The 23,418-nt window shown below is 34.2% G+C and overlaps 1 pseudogene; it reads left to right on the top strand.

Moving 5' to 3' along the window:
- The window catches only part of LOC149570357 (ABC transporter G family member 11-like), a 135,172-nt pseudogene that overhangs the window by 94,610 nt on the left and 17,144 nt on the right, over positions 1-23,418 (top strand).

Genomic DNA, 23,418 nt, shown 5'->3' with positions numbered 1-23,418 from the left:
ATTTGTCAAGGATAGACAATGAATATAGGCAAGCTCATCATTCCAAATGTATAATTTGTCAATACTGACATGTTGCAGGAAATTATAAATAGATGTGATCCAAAAATGAAGATAGTCAAATCACAGTCTGGTAAAGCAATAATTAGCATTATGAAACTTGCAATTGAGAAAGTTTTTCAACTGGAGATGGGTCATGAAATAATTTTGAATATACCAAAATTAAGAGAGGATTATTTTTGTATGGAGAGATTCTACAAGGTTTCTTTATTGCCTCTCTATTGTCCAAAGCTTTGGAGGTGCAAGAGCCATATTAGGGAGTAATGACAGTCCACCATTTGATATGAATATGTTACACCCTCACCTACAATATACTTACATATTAGGTGGATAGGTATTTGGAATTTATGCCCGTATCTGCCCCCCCCCCCATAATGGATATTTTATTGATGGTTGTTGCAACTAACGTTCAATCAAACCAACCTGGGAATTTTGATTTTGCAACATTTGTTGCTAAGAAGATAGACGAGGACTTGTCAGTATTGAAAAAATATTTTTCCAAGTTGTGTTTCAAGCATTACTCTTTTTTGATGCATATGTTTCTCTTCTTTGACCAAGAGAATAATGCTTAGGAAGAAGGACTACCAATTTTAGAGTATGATGTTCAAGGGTTTAGGCATCCTATACAGTTATGGCTCAAGGTTGGGATTGGAGATGCCCAATTTTAGACTACTTATGTTTTGAAGAGCACTTTGTGAAACCACTTATAAAATTGCTAAGGGGGGAGTACAATCATACCTTGTCTCTATAGATAAAAATGTTCCTAAGGCCTAAACAGTATCTTGAACAAAGCCCAATAGACCAAAATTGGGGTGATTGGTATGCATTTGACAATTTCACTAAAATTAGAGTATATGGTTATGAAGTATGCCCTCACAAACTCCCTATCATAGTACCTAATCAAATCATGTATCTAGAAATTGTGCAGCAAATGGTAGTCTCCAATGCACAACACTTGACTTCAAAGAGCAAACAATCATTCTTTCCTAGCATAATGTCTTTTGGGGAGTTCGTGGTCAACACATTATAGATTTTTTACTATATTACTTAGAAACTTAGCAAATATGGACTAAATCAGGGTGATTCAAGGAGAGAATTCAATCTAGAGGGATATATAACAAGGGAAAGGGCTTCTTAGAAATTACATCCTATTGAACTTAGGGCAGTACTGATTGATGATCTAATTAGGAACTTGGAAAGTGATTAAGCTATAAGCAGAAAGATGTACTGAAATGTGGAGAGAGCTTTCGAGTGGAAATTAAGAAAAGGGAAGATTAATATAGACCTTCTCAGTGGTATCACAAATCCACTTAATAGAGCTTTCAAATTGTTAAAAGAGAAAGACAAGATTTTAAGTAATGTTCCCGATGGTTTGCTACAAGAATGAGCAATTTCCATTGGTTGTCTATCACATCAAAAATACATATGGTTTCTCTCCAAAAAACAATACTTTCTTTTATTGCATGTTGATAACATCTAATTGAAATAAATTGAATTGTAATTATCTGTTGCTATAGAAGACTAATTCAATTTCATGTCAACTATAATTGATTTCTTGTAGCCCAAAAACCATGTAAACATTTTTTTTTTAAAGGAAAATAATGTCTGCATTTAGCCAACCAAAGAAAAAAAAGTAATACATACCAATTTCATAGCAAACAAATACTTTATTTACAATTTTTTACATCCATTCATCGGATTTCTTGCATTACGTAGTGTATGAAATGAAACGAGCAGCAATGCACCTTAGTTTAATAAATTGAAAATCATATGACATTATTATTGAAAGTCATCTGATATGAAAGATTTACTTAATAAGAAAAAACTATGATCCATCCATGACAATTATTGCATTTAGTCCTTGCAAAATAAGAGCAACAATATGTATATAACAATGGCATTCCATTAACATATTGATGAGTAAAGTATATCCATAATGATTTATAAACATTAACAGTGTACAAAATATATTTCATATATCAATTATCAATGCACCAAATTGTCAAATGTAAGTGCCAATTGTCTCCTTTTTTTCAAACGACATTAGTTTATACATCCAAACGTTAGGTTCATATGGCATTGTTTGCTACAATTGGGATTTGTCATTGAAATGAAAAACAACCAAATGTGGCTCAAAATATTCAATTACATATGTGCATCTAACCACATTTTTATGCACCTTCACATCTATAAATTGAAGATGGGGTATAAGTTGGTTGTTGCCCTCTATCAAAAGGAAAACCAACCATGTTAATGTACTTCACCTTCCACCCTTCACTATGACCTCTAAAGACATCTAACATGTCCTTGTACATACAGGTTGAGTCAGAGAACACATTATTATTCATAGAAAGTGAATCCTACATATTGTGATTGATCAACTATTGTTAATTTCATTGAAGATAGTACTCCATATTTTTCTCCTTAACCTCTACAAGAAACATGTTGAGCTCTTTTTTTTTCTTCTCCAATTCAGCATTTTGCAACTTCAGGCACTTATTATTTACTTCACATGTAGCCAAATTCTTTGACAACAAAGATATATGTTTCTCTTGAAGCTAACTGTATTTCTCTTGAAGTGAGCTATTGAAGTTATCATCTAAGGTGGGATCATCTGAGCCTACATTGTCATGACTATTGTCTGGCCCCACCACACCACTAGTATCTGATACACCCAATGGAGGTACTTCATTTGAACTCATCTATTGCCTCTTAGTTGATGATTCATTCATCTTTCCATGCTTTTTAGAAGTAGTAGACTTTGAAAATCCTATAATTGTAGTCATGGGGATATTAAACAGTGATTGATCAAGAGCTTCCTTTCTACGAAGATCTTTGCGACTACCCATGACTCCATCTGCATATAAGAACACTTCTTACATTCCAATAATGAAGTTCAATCAAAAATCCCTTAGCAATAAAAAAAAATTTACCTTTTGCAAACAGAATGAATAGAAAAGGTGCCACAAAATAGCAGAATACCTGGTCAATATTGTGTTAGATTATGGTGACTGATCAAGAAAGTACTGTACATATTTCATAAATTCTTTGAAAAAATTTGGGCCCTATTTTATCAAGATTTTTGGGTCAACATATAATTATTAATTATAACCCTAAAGCAGTAAAAATACTTGTATAAAAGAGCTTAGGGTTAGGGATTGTTTCATAATGATTGATGCAAAATTTGGTTCTTGTGGTGGTGTTGGGCTATAAGGGATTACGGATTGTAATCAGGTTGTAATCACTAGATCATAATAATATTAGACTTGTTGTTTGGTGGATGTAGCCCAGGGATTGGGTGAACCACATTAAATCTCGGTGTCTTATGTTCTTTTATGTTTAATCTACTATTTTCTAATATCGGCTATATTTGCATGTAATTGTTATTTATGTCTTTGGTTTAATCCTAACAAGTGGTATCAGAGTGAGGTTGGTTTTTAGTTATCCTCTATAGGACAGTCTCAGGGTTGAGTGGGAGTCCCACGGTTGAGTGGGAGTCCCACGGTTGAGTGGGAGTCCCACGGTTGAGTGGGAGCGATGACAGATGAGGGTAAGCTGAGGTTTGATGGGTTTAATGGGCAGAACTTTTAGTTATGGAAGATGCAAATGGAAGACTACTTTATCAGAAGGATTTATGGAAACCGTTGGAAAGCAAAACCAATAATCAGGGATCTATGTCAAATGATGACTAGGATCTTTTGGACAGAAAGGCAATTGGAAGTATTTGATTATGCCTAGCACTATCGGTGACATTTAATATTACAAAGCAAAGATGATAGAAGAGTTGATGCAAACCCTAGCAAAATTGTATGAAAAGCCCTCTACTTTAAACAAGGTATTTCTCATGAAGCATTTATTTAATATGAAAATGACAGAAGGTGGATCTGTTGCAGATCATTTAAATGATTTTAATACTATTACTAGTCAGTTATCTTTTATGGTTATCAATTTCGATGAAGAAATTAGGGCTCTCTTGATTTTGTGTTGTTTGCCTGAAAGCTAAAATGGCTTGGTAATGGCTATGAGTAATTTTGTTCCTAGATCTAGTATCCTAAAATATGATGATGTGATTGGTGTTGTTTTGAGTGAGGAAACTCATAGGTAAACCTTAGGTGGATCTACATTAGGAAGTGTTTTGAATGCACAAAGTAGAGGCAGAACGATGGAGAGAGGAAGAAATTTCAAAAATCATGAGAAATCAAGAGGAAAGTCAAAGGGGAGGAGGTCTCAATCGAGAGGATCGAATGATTATTGATACTGTGGGAAACCAAGGCATAAAAAGAAAGATTTTTGGAATTGAAAGAAAAATGAAAGAGATAAACTAGATGGAGAGAAGGAGGCAAATGAGGTAAATAACAAATTCAAAGAGGATGCTTTGCTTTTGTCTTTAGAAAGTGTTGATGATTCATGAGTTTTAGATTTTGGTGCTTCATTTCATGCTATACCTCATAGAGGTTATTTCATTGATTATGTCCAAGAGGATTTTGGACTTGTTTATTTGGGGGATAATGAACCATATCAGATTGTTGGAAAGGAAAAAATTAAGACTAAGTTGCAGAATGGGAATCATTGGCTACTACATGAGCTAAGACATGTTCCAAGGCTAAGTAGAAATTTAATTTCAGCAAGGCAACTTGGTGATGAGGGTTGTGTAGTTACTTTTAATGATAAAAATTGAAAAGTTTAAAAAGGTTCCCTTGTAGTAGAAAAATGTGTAAAATTAGGCACTTATATCTTTTTATAGGTCATATTGTTCCTTCTACTTTAATTGTTTCACAAAAAAATGAATGTTCAGGAATAGTTGCTATAGTTGAGCAGGGAGAACAAATAGATGTTGTAGATTATGTTACAGTGTTGTGGCACAATAGACTTGGGCACATGAGTGAGAAAGGTATGAAATTACTTCATTCAAAGATTTTTTTACGAAGTTTGAAATGTGTTAATATGGATTTCTGTGAAAGTTGTGTGTATGGAAAACAAAAAAGAGTGAGTTTTGTGAAGAATGGGAAGGAAAATAAAAGAGAAAAATTAGAGCTTGTGGATACTGATGTATGGGGACCAACTCAGGTATCTTCTCTTGGAGGCTCTCATTATTATGTTACATTTATTGATGATGCAACTGGAAAGGTATGGATTTATTTCCTTAGATAGGAATCTAATGTATTTCAAACTTTTAAGAAATGGAAATGATTGGTTGAAAATGAGACTGGTAAGAAATTAAAATGTCTCAAATCTGATAATGGTGGTGAGTATTGTAGTCATGAATTTGAAGATTATTGCTCCACTAATGGTATTCCTAGACAAAAAATTGTTCCAAGGACTCTATAGGAGAATGGAGTGGCTAAATGCATGAACAACACTATAATGGAGCATGAGGTTGCATGTTGGGTTGCCCTTACACATGTGGGTGGAGGTTGTCAACACTATTATATATTTGATTAATAGAGGTCCCTCTACTTCTTTGGGTTGTGGTATTCCAAAGGAAGCATGGACTAGTAAGAAGGTGAGTTATTCTTTTCTCAAAACCTTTGGTTGTGAAGCATTTGCTCACATAGATTCTGAAACTAGAACCAAGTTGGCAGCTAAGTCAAAAAAATGCATATTTGTTGGATATGGCATTAATGAATTTGGTTATAGGCTTTGGTATTTTGAAAATCATAAAATTTTAAGAAGTAGGGATGTCATATTCAATGAGAAAGTGTTGTACAAAGATCTGTTGCAGCAACATGAAAAGAAAGAAGATGATTATGTAGTGTTGGATGATACTCCAAGAGATGATGTTCCAGCCATTCCTCATGATGTGAAACAACTATAACAACAAATACCACACACACCAGTGAATGTTAGATGGTAAATAAGGAAAATTAGACCTCCAAAAAGATTTTCTCCCTCTTTGTATTCTATTTTACTAATAGATGCTGGTGAACTTGAATGTTATGATGAAGCTGTGCAGGTGGATACTAAGATTCAGTGAGAGTCTACAATGAAAGATGAAATGGACTCTTTGCTAAAGAATAAGACATCGGATTTATGCAAGTTTCCTGTAGGTAAAAGAGCTTTATAGAATAAGTGGGTTTATAGATTAAGAGAATAAGATGGAGGTAAAAAAATATGTAAAGCCAAGTTAGTTTTAAAAGGATTTGTATAGAAAAAGGGCATTGATTTTGATGAGATATTTTCTCCTGTTATTAAAATGACTTCCACCCATACTGTTTTAAGTCTTGTAGCTACTAAAGATTTGCATTTAGAGTAGCTTGATGTTAAAATAGACTTCCTTCATGGTGATTTGGATGAAGAGATATATATGTCTCAGCCACAAAGATTTGAGGTCAAAGGTAAGGAAAACATAGTGTGCAAATTGTAGAAAAGTTTATATGGCTTGAAGTAAGAACCTCGACAATGGTATCTGAAATTTGATAGTTTTATGCATGAGCATGGATATAGCAGGTGTCATTTAGATCATTGTGTTTATTTTAAGAGGTTGGATGATGAAAGATACATTATTTTATGTTTATATGTTGATGATATGCTTGTAGATGGTTCTAACATGGATCATATTAAGAGGCTGAAATGCCAATTAGCACATGCATTTTCTATGAAGGATTTGGGGGCAGCAAAAAAAATCTTTGGTATGAATATTTGTAGAGATAGGAAGAATAGGAAATTGATGCTATCTCAGGCTAATTATGTTGAGAAGGTGTTGCAACATTTCTCTATGGAGAATGCTAACACTGTCAGCACACCTTTACCTATTCATTATAAGTTGACTAAGGAGATGTGTCCCAAGACACAAGAAGAGAAGGATAAGATGTCTAAGGTGCCCTATGCTTCAGCTATAGGAAGCTTGATGTATGCTATGGTATGTACTAGGCTAGATATTGCACATGTAATGGGAGTCGTTAGCAGGTATATGAGTCATCTAGGAATTAAGCATTGGAATGCAGTCAAAAGGATTTTCAGATATTTGAAAGGAACATCCAATAAGTGTTTACACTTTGGGGGCTCTAATATTGATTTTAAATGCTATGTTGACTCAGATTTAGTAGGGGATATTGATATCAAGCACAATACTACAGGTTATGTCTTTACTGTTGGTGGGGCAGCCATGAGCTGGGTTTCTAGGTTACAAAAGGTCAATGGTTTATCCACTATAGAGGTAGAGTATATTTCTACTACAGAGGTAGACAAGGAGATAATATGGCTTCAGTTCTTCTTGGAATAATTGGGACATCCTCAAAAAGGATAATTATTTGTTTACAGATAGCTAGAGTGTCATTCATCTTGCAAAAAATTCAGCTCTGCATTCAAAGATCAAACCTATACAGTTGCAGTACCATTTCATTTGGTCAGTTTTGGAGGATGGACAGTTAAAACTAGACAAGATACATACAGATGATAATCTAGCAGATATGTTTACAAAGGTAGTAACAAGGGAGAAGCTAAACTCCTCTTCAGCTTTGGTTGTTCTTCTAGACTTAACATGAATAAAAGACCAGCAGAGTCTAGGGTGGTTTGATCGAGTGAGAGCCTCATGGAGTAGTAGCATAGCTACAAGATCAATCTCCAAGAGGGAGATTGTTGTTTAGTGTGGAGCCTGATCCATCCCCAAGTGGGAGATTTTTAGATTGTGGTGACTGATCAAGAAAGTATTGTACATACTTCATAAACTCTTTGGGGCTAAAAAAATTTGGGCCCTAGTTTATTGGGATTTTTTGGCCGACGTGTAATTATTAATTATAACCCTAAAGCAGTAAAAATACTTGTATAAAAGAGCTTAGGGTTAGGGACTATTTTATAATGAGTGATGCAAAAATTGGTTCTTGCGGCGATATTGAGCTGTAAGGGATTACGGATTGTAATCAGGTTGTGATCACTAGATCGTAATAATATCAGACTTGTTGTTTGGTGGATGTAGCCCAAGGATTGGGTGAACCACGTTAAATCTTGGTGTCATGTGTTCTTTTCTGTGTGATCTAATATTTTCTGATATTGGTTATATTTGCATGTAATTATTATTTCTATCTATGGTTTAATTGTAACATATTGTTCAGTACAAGTAAGAGTATCCACTTAATACAGTGATAAGATCAAATCATCTCCAATTTATTAAAACATCCATCAAATTGAAGAAAAGTATACAACAATTTATGATAAATGCTATTGTATATTTGAAATTAACATTGGATACATTATAAATTGAAATAATACTCTATAAAAATAGTTGATCATATTCAGTCGTCACCAATAGACTAAAGATAGTTAAAAACAATAATTATAACTAAAGTAGAATCACACCATAGAACAACCACAATATGATAATAACCAATTATGACAAATATTCCAAAAAAATTAAGATTCCCCTTGTTGTACATTAACAACAAAGTGCAACAAATTAATATGCATAAATCAAAAAGCATAGTTTGAATGGTCTAACTCAACTAGAAATAAGGACTTAAAACAATAGAGAATTAATCAAATATACATGAAATGATTGCACATTTGGAATAAGCATCAGTTCCAATTTCATTGAAGAAGGGTAGATTTTGACCAATGGCATCAACAATGCTTAGTAACCCTACTAACAATGTTGTGTACACTATTCAATGAAAAAACTAGAGACCATTGCTAGTTATGATGGCATATAAGGCAATCCCTAATGTTTTGACATTTGTTTACCCCTCTTTCATTGTCTATTTTGGGCAATACAAATAATTCTTTCATGAAATCTATGACACCTCTTGGGGTCCTTGTGCACTGTTGGAGGGGTGATACCTAACATGTGAATTTTGAGGCTACATCTTTTAGGGGTAGGAAGTAGATCGCTAGATTCTTCAACCACCTTCGATGTGTCTTGCACTTTACCCTAAAGTTATTATACACACAAGTTGGATGAGTGCAACCTCCAAATAAATGACATCAGTAAACTATTAGCTTAGGGGGAAAAATAGAAAGAGACAATAATACCTGATATTGCTCTAAATCTCTATTAGAGATAGGTCACAGATGTTCCACACTTCAAACAAATTTAATGAGTCACTTAAAACTTCATAAAAAGAATGACGGTATAGCAGCCTAGTAGTTGGGTCAAGAACCTCTACAATTTTGACTTTTGCAGCCCTGCACAAAGTGGTTTGTTGTGGCACATCACATCATTTCCCACACCTTCAATGATACCTTTGCCTACCAATATACCCTAACATCATAGGTCTACATTATCACTAATAGCATATGAGCAAACCACTTGCTCTTTGCCTCCCTCATTATCATCTACTCCTTGCAATTATAAAATATGCTTAGAGGAAACATAGGTTATCTATCCCAATTATGATTATATTGTTTCTTACAAATAGAAAGAAAGAATGCATCTATCATTTTTACTAATTCACGAGGACTTTGTGACTTATCTTGCACATCTATCTGACTTTCCATACCCATTTCAAAGGTGCGGGTTTTCAATTGTCTAATGGGTGCAAGCTTATAGTTCCAAGTAGCCTTATGGATCACTCAACCAAAGAATCATGATACATCACAACATTTCTCCTCGCTATGTCTTGGTCCACAAAAAGTAGAAAAACTCTTTCTCAAATTACAATAACTCTAAACCAATCTTCCTTTGTGCAATAATCCAAGATATATTACATGCATCTTCATCTAGGACATCCATCATGGATGGAGTGTTAAAGGAAACACCACCACTATTGAACTAAATTACATATAACCAAATAATATAGTTATTAAGTCACATGGACACCATTATCAATATTCTATACACTAAAATCTCTACAGATCACTAAATTGAATGTAAGTATACCACTTCTTCAAGGAAACACCACCAGTACCATTAAGAGTGGATTAAAATGAAATTTAGAACACTAATAACATATGTGTCGAATAATGCATTGCCTATGCCAACCACATACTACTTGCCTGAACTTCAAGCTCATTTTCATCAACCAACATTGCTTGTCTATGCTTTCCTAACACAAACTTATTATCACTCCTGCATTTCATCGATGTTGATTTAACACACTCACATGTAGAAGTCAGGAGAGGAAGGACATACACAATATCTTTCATGGTGGACAACTAACATAGAATGAAACATTCATTCCATTCTTTAGGTATCAAACCAAAATGTTCACAACCACAAAATGCATGACTGGTGAAAATTTTTTTAAAAATATGTTATTTGATCTTATAGAATTAGAAAAATAACATTTTGTGTTCCTCATTACCTCCACCCTCTCAATTCTGGCAGTAGAAGGGATCCCCCCACTCATATCATCCTCAAAGTCAATAATTTTTTTAGCACTTACAAAGGTTCTTTTCCCTCTACCTGACTTATTCCATCATGCACGAGATCATTGTATGCAACTCTTATCACCTATTATTAAGGTAGAAGGTAGTGCATATGTTGATCTTTCAACAACACCATCCATAGAATCCATATTTTCTAAAGATGGAGTGCCCTATCAGTAGTACATTTAATGTATATCAGCAGATTACTCTACAGTGGTTCACATGTTTGCATAGATTTTTCGCGTAAAGAACAAACTATTAAATCAAATTGATCATACCATGATATGTCTTCTCTTCGCCAATGCTACAACCCTTTTCAATCTCTCCTTCCTTAACTCATAACTCTCATAGTAACACATTTCCTCTTCAATCTTGGCGAGGCCCTCTTCTGGAAGGAGTTCAACTAGGGAGACCTTGTACAATTTGCATATGCATTTTTGTAAATGCCTTCTTTCGGCATCATAACTATTAGTGAACATATTGTCTTCCAAGAAAATACATACAAATTAACTCTAAATTCCTAGATAAGAAGACTAAATCAATACTAGCAGCTGGATAGGTTATCATTGGATTGATAACTTTCCTTTGAATTCTATCGAGTACAGGTCCCCGTGTAGGATATACAATGAATCAACTACACTACAATTGATAATGCTTTTAACCTGAAAGCAAGAAAGGTTTACAAACATCTATCTATAAACACGATATAGATGCAAAGAGGTTAACTAATTGAATGGAAATAAACAACAAATGACACCAAGTTCATTTGCCTAATTGTTACATTACAGAAGAAAAACAAAAATAAAAATGAATTGTTCTTTCCAAATATACGAATAACTAAAGCCCAAAGTATATAGATAATCATGGCAACAATTACATATATCAAAATTATATTCAAAGGTAATCAAGATAACTCATACATTAACATTGATCAGAAAGTCAGCATGCAAATGCAAAGTATTGATATACTAAATTCTCCTCCTCTAAACACAACAAAACAACATAGACTTGTTGTTTGATATACATGAAAGACTATAATTCAAAAAAGTATCTACCCCCTCTACATTACAATTGCAAGAAGATGAAAACCCCCCTTTTGTAGCATAAAGTCCACTAGAAAAATACAACTCCCTTATCTACTAGTTGTCTATCTATCATCTCGGGCTTTACCTACAGCACAAAGTCTGCAATCTTTGCCCAAAAAAGAAAGACCTAAACCCCTATTTATGTTGTTTCTTTCCCAGTATAAATTATTTCAAAAATTTTATACAATTATAATAACTGATTCTTGAAAAGTATCCCCATCTTTTGTTTCGACGAGATCTTCATCAATTATTAAAAACTGACTTTGATATTACTTTTTATAAAGTTGATTAGAAACTATCACAAATATCTCTTTCAAATCCCTTTATCAGCTTTAATGTTTTAAAAACATTAGAAATATGAATAGACCAATAATCATATTTTATTTTAAAATATGCACCCACGTACTCTTCCACAAGTGGCATTTGTCAGTATTGTCATCATTTTATGACTGTTCTGGATATTTTTGATAGACCTAAACACAGTCATCTATATCTTGTAAACTAAACATAATTTAAAAGATTTCTCTAGTGAGGATTTAGATAACTAGGATATGCCCAACATATTTCAATCTTAGGAAGATCCAACGTTGGAGCTGAGAGTTATGGCACCCGCACCAAGATTGGTTTTCCTGTCATCCACATTTGTGACTATCATTATTGATCTAATAGTGGTGCAAATAGTCATATGTATCTCACACACCCAAAAAAAATTAGAAGGTCGCTCCAGTCAAAAGTTAGAAAATCAGGATTACTCATACATGTCTGAAATGGAGCACGATCCAATAGTTGAAGTGTGGGATACAACCCCCAAAACATGACTATTTTTCTATCATCAAAGAATTTGTGCCTGCAAGTTGTATTAAATATTATCCATATCAAGATGAAGACATGACTTTGCCAGATGAACACCCATGCCTTCAATGTGTGTTTCATCACAAATATCACTGATCACCTTGTATGATGTATGTATATTCCTATAATACATGATCTAACGACACTTATAATTAATATTAAACTTCCTCCATGAAGTATAGAATGTACTAGCTTTGTAGGCAATGAAATGTAATATCTTTAAAAGTGTCCATGGATTTTATGAATATCGTTAGTTCATGTAGGTATCTCATTATTAAGACAACATTATCACATAAACTACTTCTTCCCCCTGATGTTAGAGACAAAGCATTGTGATGCCTTCATATATACCTTCAAGCATTGATAGAAATGGAAATTCCAACTTTGGGGCGTTGTGGATTTCCAGTTCTTAAGTATCCAAAATAATGAACTCAACACACTAAATTTGACTATTTGGGCTAAGTTTGCATCATTGAACTTGTCGAGCCTTCAAACTGAATTCCAAATCTCTAAACCTCTAAACCTATGAATCTTCTTATGCAAACTAAACTACTTTGAACCACTTCGAACTATATTGAACTTAGTTCAAAGAGGTTCAAGGCCTGAGGTGAAATAAGATATAAGTCTCAAGAAAGTATTGAGATGACAAAGACTCACATTTCAAAACTTTTGAGGAGGTCTATATAGGCACTAAAAAGACCTTGTACTCATCTATTAATCAACTCTTTTGGCCCTCTTAAACATGTATCCTATTGATTTTGACTCATCATGATGTCGATTGTTATTCCTCACAAAAGGTCGCCCACAACAAGGTGCCTCAATAAATGGGAGATTGTGAATTTGCATCCTATGCAGGTTCATCCTTGCAATGTCCCAAAACTTCTTTTCCCCATCAATAAAACAACTTTTGACAAGACAGTAATATATCCTCCTTTGGGCAAACGTTTCAATTCTATATTGACCCCTCCCCTACACAGACATGACCATAACACAAATATAAACAGTACCATATAAAAACAACTTATAGCATGTAACTATAATACATACAAGTGCCATCTTCCTAGGGATTACATTATTTATCAATAATGAACACAAAATTCAAAGCTTAGTATAATTGAGGAACATGTCTCCAGCAACATTAGTATTACACTCGTGAATTACAACATCTCTTATTGCTTCCCTCAATGGAAAAACCACCACTCTAGGTTTCTCACTTTATATCTAAAATTAATTGTAAGTCAATGGAACTATCCACACACCATTCATTTGAACTATATGATGTTGAAATGACTATAAATGATAATGATTTCAATTGTCATACTCACATGGCCATCTCTAAATAACTTGGGAGAAGTCCTCTGCACAACAACCTTGCTCTCCTAAGAAAGGAAATAAAAAGAATTAGACATTTTCAACATTGGTCTCTGTACTCAAAGGATAATATATTTTTTGGGTGTTTTCAAACCACTACATCTTACCGGTGTCTTTTTTTGTATCTTCTCTTTTCCTCCTGTGGAGCACCTCTTTCATATGCATAGAAGGCTTCACTCTTTCCAGTATGTAGGGCACCTAAAGTGAATCACTAATTCTTTTAATTTCTCACTTAATGTTAACGTCCTATATAGTCTACAATAATATAACAGGACTGTTACTAAACACAGGTTCCTGATACATTCAGTGCCCTGCAAATCCTAACAATTTCATGATGCTGGTCTTTTAACAGAACATAGTAGAAATTATTGCTTGATTTTCTACAACATTAAATATGGAGTTCATCCAATATTTTATATCTATCTATATGGAGTTGTATTCTTGATGAAATTTTTTTGCATAACATACTATTGATGATTCATTTTACATTTTTGATTTGTTTGTGGAAATCAGGTAGATTGGTAGCTAATGAATTTCAGTCTAGATCTATCAAGATGAACAAATGCAAGCAAAAGCTCTCCTTTGGAAAAGTAATATAATATAATCATAGGTTTCTCCTTAATAGTACTTAACAAGGGCCGAGTTTTTTTTGGGTGAATTGTTGATGTTTGATGTTAAATAGTTTTTTCTCTCCTATGTTTAGTTGTAGGCATATGTAACTCAAGATGATACTCTGATTGGGACCTTGACTATGAGGGAGACTATAGCATACTCTACTCATTTGTGACTCCCTAATAAGATGCTCTAGTCAAAGAAATCGTCACTAGTGGAGTCTACACTTGTTGAAATGGGTCTTCAAGAATGTGCCAAAACTCCCATTGGAAATTGGTACTTGAGGGGAATCAATGGTGGAGAAAAGAGAAGATTTAGCATTGGCTTGGAAATCCTCATGAGGCCAAGGTTTCTATTTTTGGATGAACTAACAAGTAGTTTATATAGGTAAGAATCAATCACTCTAATTCTTAATTAGTAGCAGATCCTAAATCTAGATTAACATCAAAGAGGGTTTTAATGATTTTTTATTATTCCTTATAGACTAGATAATACTCCATTAATGAATTTAATGTTCTTTGCAAATCACAGAATGCTAATTATGTGTGATTATGACAAATTGGGTAGACAATTGATTATCATTGATTCAAAACTACATGTATTGATATGTGGTGAATTGTTGATTACAGCGCATCTACAATTTTTACTACCCAAAAATTAAGAAGTTTGGCCAAGTATGGGCATATTTTTATAGCTTCAGTTCATCAACCAAGCAACAATGTGTTTGAACTCTTTGATAGTCTCTACTTGCTCTCTAGAGGGAAAAATGTTTACTTTGGCAAGGCATCTCAGGCATGTGAGGTAAGCTTGCTTTGCTATAATGGTTGGTTGCCATATTTAAGAATACTAGAGTTATTGTAACTAGGCTTAGTTAGATGGTAGGTTGTTTTATTTAAGAGAATTTGAGTTACTGGTGAAGGATTTGAGAAAATATACAAAACAATTCCATGAAGCCCTCGAATACTTGCATGTAGAAAATCTGTCATAGAGAAGAAAAAGACAAGAAGAGGCAAGGGTTTTCTCTAAAAATATGCAAATATATTCTCAAATAAAGAAAAGATGTAAGATAATTACAAAAGATCAATCCTTATACAAGGAGATCGAAACCCAAAAGGGTAACCTAAAAGGTAAAAGCTATTTAATAATTAATAATTAATTATTAAATAGAGATGCAAAAGGTGCATAAAGTAAAATATTAAGAAGTGAATAAAATGAATTTAATAAATGAAATGAAATTAATGCTTTACTCTAACACCCCCCCTTAAGATGAGCAACAATATAGCTACAAACAATGTAGAAAGAGCTAGGAAACTACAATGCAATGCTGAAAGCAAACTTGGGTCCTAGAAAGAAGGCCTAATAAGGTACCCAATCACAACTAAATCTCTATGAAATGGAGAAATAGAGAAAACCCAGTAGGAATTTTTAAACTCTACGCCAAAAAAAATAGCAGAAAGAGAAGAAAGGAAGGATAAGGAAGGACTCATCACTGAGACCCCCCAAGGACAACTTCATTCACCCCAAGCATAAAATGTAGCTAAAGATATCGTGGGGACACAAAAGGTTTAGTGAAGATGTCTGCAACCTGCTTAGCAGTAGGAATGTACTCCAAGCTCAAGGTGTCATTCTGAATGAGATGCCTAATGAAGTGCATGTGAAGCTCAATGTGCTTGGTCCACTAATGCTCAACTAGGTTGTGTGAAATGTGTATAGCACTGTGATTGTCACACCAAAGAAAGGTGGAACTATTAGGAGAAAATCCAAACTCTGCCATGATTTTTGAAGCCATAAAACCTCCTGACTAGCCAATACAGTTACTTGTATTCTTCCTCTGTAGATGATAATGAGTGAGCATGTTGCTTCTTGAAAGACCATGTGATAGGACTAGAACCAAGACAAAATAAAAAACTACAAGTAGACTTGCAATCATCAATATGACCAACCCAATCTGAATCTATGAAACCAACAATGTGAGGATCAAACTAGTCCAAATGCAAAGGAAATATCAGAATGTATGTGTGTCAGGTACAACAAACTACCCAAAAGCTATCCATATAGACTGGAATCCTTTATAGGAGTAGACTAAGTGGTAGATAAAACAACACCTGACTAAAAAGGTGTGGGCTCAGGCTTGCAGTCAAGCATGTCAAATCTCTGAAGCATATCAAGATCATACTTTTGGTGGAGTATGGCTATCCAATCTAAAGACTGAACAACCTATAGGCCCAAAAAATAGTGCAAAAGTCCAAGATCTATCATCTCAAACTGCCCTCTTAATGCTTGTTGAACACCCTATATCATGGAGACTGAGCTTCCTATGATGATGAGGTCATCAACATAAAGCACAAGTATCAATAAGTTATCCCCATGACACTGAATGTAAATTGTAGGATCAAAATGACACCGAGTGAACTATGAAGCAAGCAAGAAGGAATCCATCTTCTCATACCAAGCCCTAGGGGCCTATTTGAGACCATATAAAGACCTCCAAAGCTGGCATACCAATGAAGATTCTTGCACAAAACCATGAGGCTGATCCATATAAATCTCCTCATGAAGGTCTCCATGCAGAAAAGCACTCTTCAAATTTATCTGAAAAATTGTCCATCCTTATTAAGTTGCTAGAGTGGGGGCGAATAAAATTCATCTTGGAAATAGGGGAAAAGGTCTCAGAGTAATCAATACCCTCAACCTATGAAAAAACCTTTGCAACAAGATGTGCCTTATACCTATCAATAGAACCATTTGTAGCATACTTGGTACGGTACACCTAATGGCATCGAACTAACTTTCTTCCTTTTGGAAGAGGAAAAAGATCCCATGTGTGGTTCTTCATCAAAGAAGAGTACTCCTTATCCATAGCCCTATCCCACTATGAGTGTCCTATCACCTGTGGAAAACTCTAAGGATCCTCTAAAATGGCATGACTCAGAAGGCCACTGCCCGTAGTCTAAGCACAAGTGCGATGAGTATCTTTAGGATCACCTACCAAAGGTCTAGCTACATCAACAATATCACGAACCCACTTGGGCACTTGCAGAACATCTAGTGGAGGTGGTGAAGGGGTATCAATATCAAGATCTTCCTCAGAGGATGCATAATCTTGAAGAGGAGTAGAGGAAGTACTAGGTAGTAAGGAAGAAGTTGGAGATAGAGGATTCGTCGAAGGATAATGCTCATCAAACTAAACATCTTATTAAAACAAGACATCTCTAGAATCAAGATCAAATAACCTGTATGCCTTCACATCCTCATAGTAGCCAACAAAAATGAGTGGTTGACTCTTCTCCGTGGCTTTTCGCTGAGCAACTAGAATAAATTTCCAAGCCTCACTACCAAGAATGTCAAAAGTAGAAACATCGGGCTTGACATGAGTCCAAACCTCCTCAAGAGTCAAGTATCACAATTCCTTGGGAGGCATCTGATTCTAAATATAGTTGGCATAACTGATAGCCTCATCCCAAAATGAAGAACTCATAGCTTGAGACTATATCATATGATTGGTCATCTCTTGTAATGTCCTATTCTTTCTCTCTGCAACCCCATTCTATTGAGGTGTATAGGGAATAGAGAAATAATGTTGTAAACCATGCTTGGTGCAAAAATATTTCGAAGACTAATTCACATATTCCTCCCCATTGTCAGTGTGTATATGCCTAACAGAAAGACAAGACTACTTCTCCACAAATGTGTCAAATATTCGAAAGGAATCAAAGACATCAGACTTGTATTTCAAAAAGTACACCCATGTGCATCTAGAGAAGTCATCCATGAAGGTGATCACATATCAAGCAACTAAAAAAGATGGAGTGGGAAATGACATAGGATCATTGTGTATCAACTCCAATGGTGCCTTAGCACATGTGGATCTACCTATCAGAAAAGAATCTTTGTGATGTTTGCCAAGTGCACAACCTTGACACACACCGCTAGTACAAGAGATCTAAGGTAACCCAATCACAAGCTCCTATGTACTCATCTATTGTAGATATCTATAGTTGACATGGCCAAAATATTCATGGAAAAGCTTACTTACTATGTATGCATGAGCAATGAGAGAAACACCTATAGAATCAGAGCTCTCAAAGCCATTGAACTGATGTAAGTGAGATTGAAGATCAACACTCCCTATATTAATAACCAAGTTAGGATCATGGAGGTCCCGAATAACCACATCATGTGGTGAGTACTCAACTGTCTTTCCAAAGCCTAAATGAAAAATCTGAAAGATAGATAGGAGGTTCATAGAAATGGTTGGAACCAAGAGAACATCCTGTAGTGAACCAGCTTCTAAAGAGATAGTTCCTGAACCTATGACTAAAAGCTGAGAAGAATCACCAACTACAATATGTGTATAAACACTCTAAGCAAGTGAGGTAACCAAATTAGGTGAGTGTGTCATATGATGGGAAGCTCCAAAATCAAGAATCCAAGAAGCTATAAAAGATAATGCTCGTGCAGAAAGAGCATGTCCTTTCCCTGTAGGTGGAGGTGGAGGCTTCGAAGAAGCAATACTAGAATATTGCATGGCCTCCTCTAATGCTTCGAGAGGTTTCCAACACCTAGAAACTAGATGTCCTTCCTTGCCACAAAAATTGCAAGGTTCACATGTGTACTTCTTAGTCTTGGAGGAAGACTCACCAGACTTAGAATTATTACCCTTCTAAGAGGGCTTCCGAACATCTAATTTTGGAGAAGGCTTGGAGGAACTCTCACTACCTTTTGAATGTAACTTATGCTCTAGTTTTTTCTTTGGCTTTCCTGTAGATATCTGAGCTACCAATGCCTTTGTCTTCAAACCAATCATAGTATCCAACTGTGTAAGCTTTGACTGCTCTCTGGTCAAGCGATCACAAAAGAGCTCAAAAGTAGGCATAGAAAATCTATTCCACAAAGCATCTTTGGTGGAATAGAATGTGGAAGAAAGTATCTAAAAATTCCCTTGAAGCTTAGAGAGAATCAGATAGATGCACTCAGCATCAATCTTCATCTTTCCATAACCCTATAACGTGGATTTCTATTGATTAAACTTCATCAAGAAGTCATCAATAGTTAGAAAGGAATTTGACACAATAGAGGTAAGCTCTGACTCTATCTTAAGTGCCTTGAACTCATTCACAGTACCAAACAAGCCATGAATCTTGGTCCACATTGCTAGAGGAGTATTACACCCATCCAAATAAAATTGTAGACTATCTGATACTTGTAATGCAATTAATTTGATTGTCTCATCCATTTTTTTCAATGTTGTATGATCTCATAAGGCCTCTAAAAAATTGGCTACACGACATCTAAACATTACCACAACCCTTTTGACCAGAGAAACTAAGTCATTGAGGTCTTCCAAGTGTGGTAATTGTGAGGGGTCAAAAGTTCTAGAGAAGAAGTGGTCTCGGCCCTTATTTTAAAAAGTTTTTTTTAAGTTTTCTGATATACTGATATAATAACAGAAAATAAAATTAAAAAATACCCCCACAATGTAATAAACTGAATCCTAGCTTACAAATAGATTGCGTAAACAAGAGAAGAGAAAAAAATATTCAGATGTGAATCAAAAATACTTAGTATAAAATACTAGTGAAATGAAAAAAAATCTAGAAAGTGCTTGAGAAGAGATTCCTGGCACTTTTGTGGAATGGGAAATAGAGCTATAGCGAAGAAGTTATGCCCCCCGAAAGATAGAAGTCATCAAAAAACTTCAAGCACCAACATAGGTATCAATTTGGAAAAAAATCTCAAAAGTTTTGAATCCATCATCTCCATTTTGGATCCATCTCTTTAGCACTTCTTTCGAATTGAAAAAAATCTTCTGTATTCTCAAGTTATCACAAAAAACCTAATAGGGCCCCCAGAAGCAATACAAAATATTTTTTAATTTTTTTAAATAATAAAAAAAATTATTGTTGGTGAGTAGTCATGGAGAGGCATCTGGGCGATAGAGGGCGGCAGAGCTATGGTGGCGGGCGAGAGGAACCACTGGTAGCAATGGTGACCAGAAGTTGAGAAGCGGTAGTTGGGAGCTCAACCCATTGGCAATGACTGCACCTATTACCATACCAATTCCACTATGGTTAAGTAACTGCATGGGTGGTCATTCTAATTAGCTAACTGTGGTGGTAAAAAACTATCATTTTTGTATTTTTTTTTATTTTTTAAAGAAATAATGCCTCAGAGTGCATGCAAAGGTCGTACAGCTCTGCTAAGCAAAAATATTTTGCCTACTGGATCAACATTGTCCAAAATGGACAAAATTTATATGGAAATAGGGGTTTTGATACCTTCTAGATTCAACTGTGACATCTATTTGGTCTCAAACTACTCTAAAAATCAGTAACCCCCCTATTTGTACAAGAAATACCTTTAAAAACTCTAGTTTTGTTATGTCAAACCCTCATTCTCCTTTTTCTCCAAATAATGAACAAGCTACAATAGATATGGCTTGGATACCATGAAAGATTTAAGCAAATATGCAAATCAAATCCACGAAGCCCTCAAATACCTGCATATAGAAAACCTATCATAGAGAAGAAAAAGGCAAGAAGAGGCAAGATTTTTCTCTAAAAATATGCAAATGTATTCTCAGATAAAGAAAAGATGTAAGATAATTTCAAAAGATCAATCCTTATACAAGGAGATCGAAACTTGAAAGGGTAAACTAAAAATTTACAAAGGGTAACCTAAAAGGTAAAAACCATGTAATAATTAATTATTAATTATTAATTATTAAATAGAGATGCAAAAGATGCATAAATTAAAATCTTAAGAAGGGAATAAAGCAAATTTAATAAATTAAATTAAATTAACGCTTTACTCTAACAACTGCTACTAGTCTAGGAACAAGATTTTTTGAAGTCATAGAGGAATTAAAGCTAGATTAGAATGTAGTTGAATAATAAGTTGATGGAAGTCTTTCTATCACAAATTAATTCTTTGGAAATTTATATTGACAATTGAGGTCATTGGTAGATACATTCAATGGATATTAAATGTTTTTGTACCACTAAAACTACAAGGCCCATTGTGCACTATAGAATGGCTTCCCTCATTTATTAAACTATATTTCCTTTTCACCTAAAAATGACAAGATGAATGTAAATTTTGTAAACTATTTGAAATGAATTAGAACAATCTAACAGAGTTATCAATGATGGTCAACAATCATATTATTGAGACTATTCTTTATATGCATACTTATGTTACATAAGTAAATACTCTTAATATTTTCTAAAAAATATTTGTATTATATAAATCAAAACTACTTATCATTTATGAAATAATACATAAGTAAATACTCTTAATATTTTCTAAAATATATTTGTATTATATAAATCAAAACTACTTATCATTTATGAAATAATAGCACACATATTAACAAGGAAAAAGCACGTAGAGAACACTCAAACCTATAGAGTGGTGACCCAGCTAAGGTCTGAGTATAAAAAATAGAAACAAATACAACAGCTTTAGACAACTAAAACTATTATTTTTAAATATATATATTTCCCTAGATGGAATGTACATATTTAACACCCTTCATATGAATTTCCCCATTAGAAAAATTATTATATTGAGTGATGATTCATTTGTTATTGAATATTGATCTGAACTAGATTCATGGATTCTCACAAATAAGAATTGTTGTGATGTTTGTAGTCTTTTGAGCAAGTAGGATTTCCTTGACCACCTTTGCAAAAGCCATCTGATCACTTTCTGAGATGTATTAACTCAGATTTTGACAAAGTGAAAACTACAATGAAAGGGTCAATGAGATTGTAGGTACTTTCTACATCTTGGATCTTAATTTGATGTTATGAATCTTACACTTCATTGAAAGGTGTTTGTTTCATGAAGATTAAGATTTTGTTCATGTGATTAGATTGATAGATCTAATGACCCTTTCGAAAAAATCCCAACAAGCCAAGCTACCCAAACTCTCATGGAGAAGTACCAACACTCTGATCATCATCAGGTAGCACGGGCCAGAGTACATGAAATATCACAAATTGCAAGCTCCCTTCTTTTGAATCTTACTATTCTAACATTGAAGGAAATGAATTTGTAGAAGCATTTTGTGATTTGAGGTTTTGATTTGTAGAGAGGAATGGTGTTGGATTCAGGGGGCAGCCAAGCTAGTTTCTTGATTTAGTGTTATGTTTTAACACATAGGTCATTTATTAATATGTGCAAAGATGTTGGGTATCATTGGCTTAGGCTTGTCATCTACATCTTTGAGAAGCCAGCGATTGAGGATTTTTCTCATCATTTATTTTCCTTGTAATTAATTTTCCCTCCTAAATATAGCTGAGAATATCTTAAAATTTTCAATATAACTCTCTTATCAGGGAATGTTCATGTTGGTATCACAATATTTCAGGCTTCCAAAGGATATTCCAAAGCATGTGTGGTGATATCCCATGTCTTACATCAATTTCCACTATTGGGCATTACAAGTAAGAAAACCTTGCCTAACATTATTATGATGCATAATTCCCAATTGATGCAAATGTTCACTTTGAAAACTATGGAATCCCTCCATATATGTGTTGGCTTATAAGCTAAAATAAATAGCAAAAAGATTTTATGGGATTTTCTAAAATGGTTATCTTTGACAATTTAATAGGGTTAGTACCAAAATAATTTGTTAGGTCTAGAATTTGATAACCAATATCCTTACTATCCCAAGATATTAGGCGAATATGTGGTTTCCACAATATTTCAAATAGACATTAAGCACTCAAAATGGTGGGATCTTTCAGTGATATTGAGCATGATTATTATTTATAGGATTATATTCTTCATAATAATCAAGATCAGTGAAGATGTGACTCCACGGGTCAGAGGTTTTTTTGAAAGGAGGGTCTTCAATAGAAAGGAAAGTAGATCAAAAAATAATGGGAAAGGAGTTGCTCAATCTAAGTCTTGTTTGCTCATAATATTCTCCTTAGGGGGAAAAAAAATTGGTTGTTGTGATCTCCTAAAAGATCTAATTACATCTTAGAACTATAAAGAAATTAATGTATTTGATAGGTCAAATATCTTGGTGTAAATAAGTATTTACTATTTACACTTACTTAAGTTTACTTAGGTTAATGCATTATTTTATTATTTATTAATGAGACACTTAGGAGTTTTCATACTCTTA

Source organism: Cupressus sempervirens, chromosome 3 (genome assembly GCF_028749045.1).
Source record: "Cupressus sempervirens isolate cs-2001-9-10 chromosome 3, ASM2874904v1, whole genome shotgun sequence".
NCBI lineage: Eukaryota > Viridiplantae > Streptophyta > Pinopsida > Cupressales > Cupressaceae > Cupressus > Cupressus sempervirens.
Note: the sequence above shows the minus strand (reverse complement) of the source record. Positions and strands in the feature narration are given on the sequence as shown.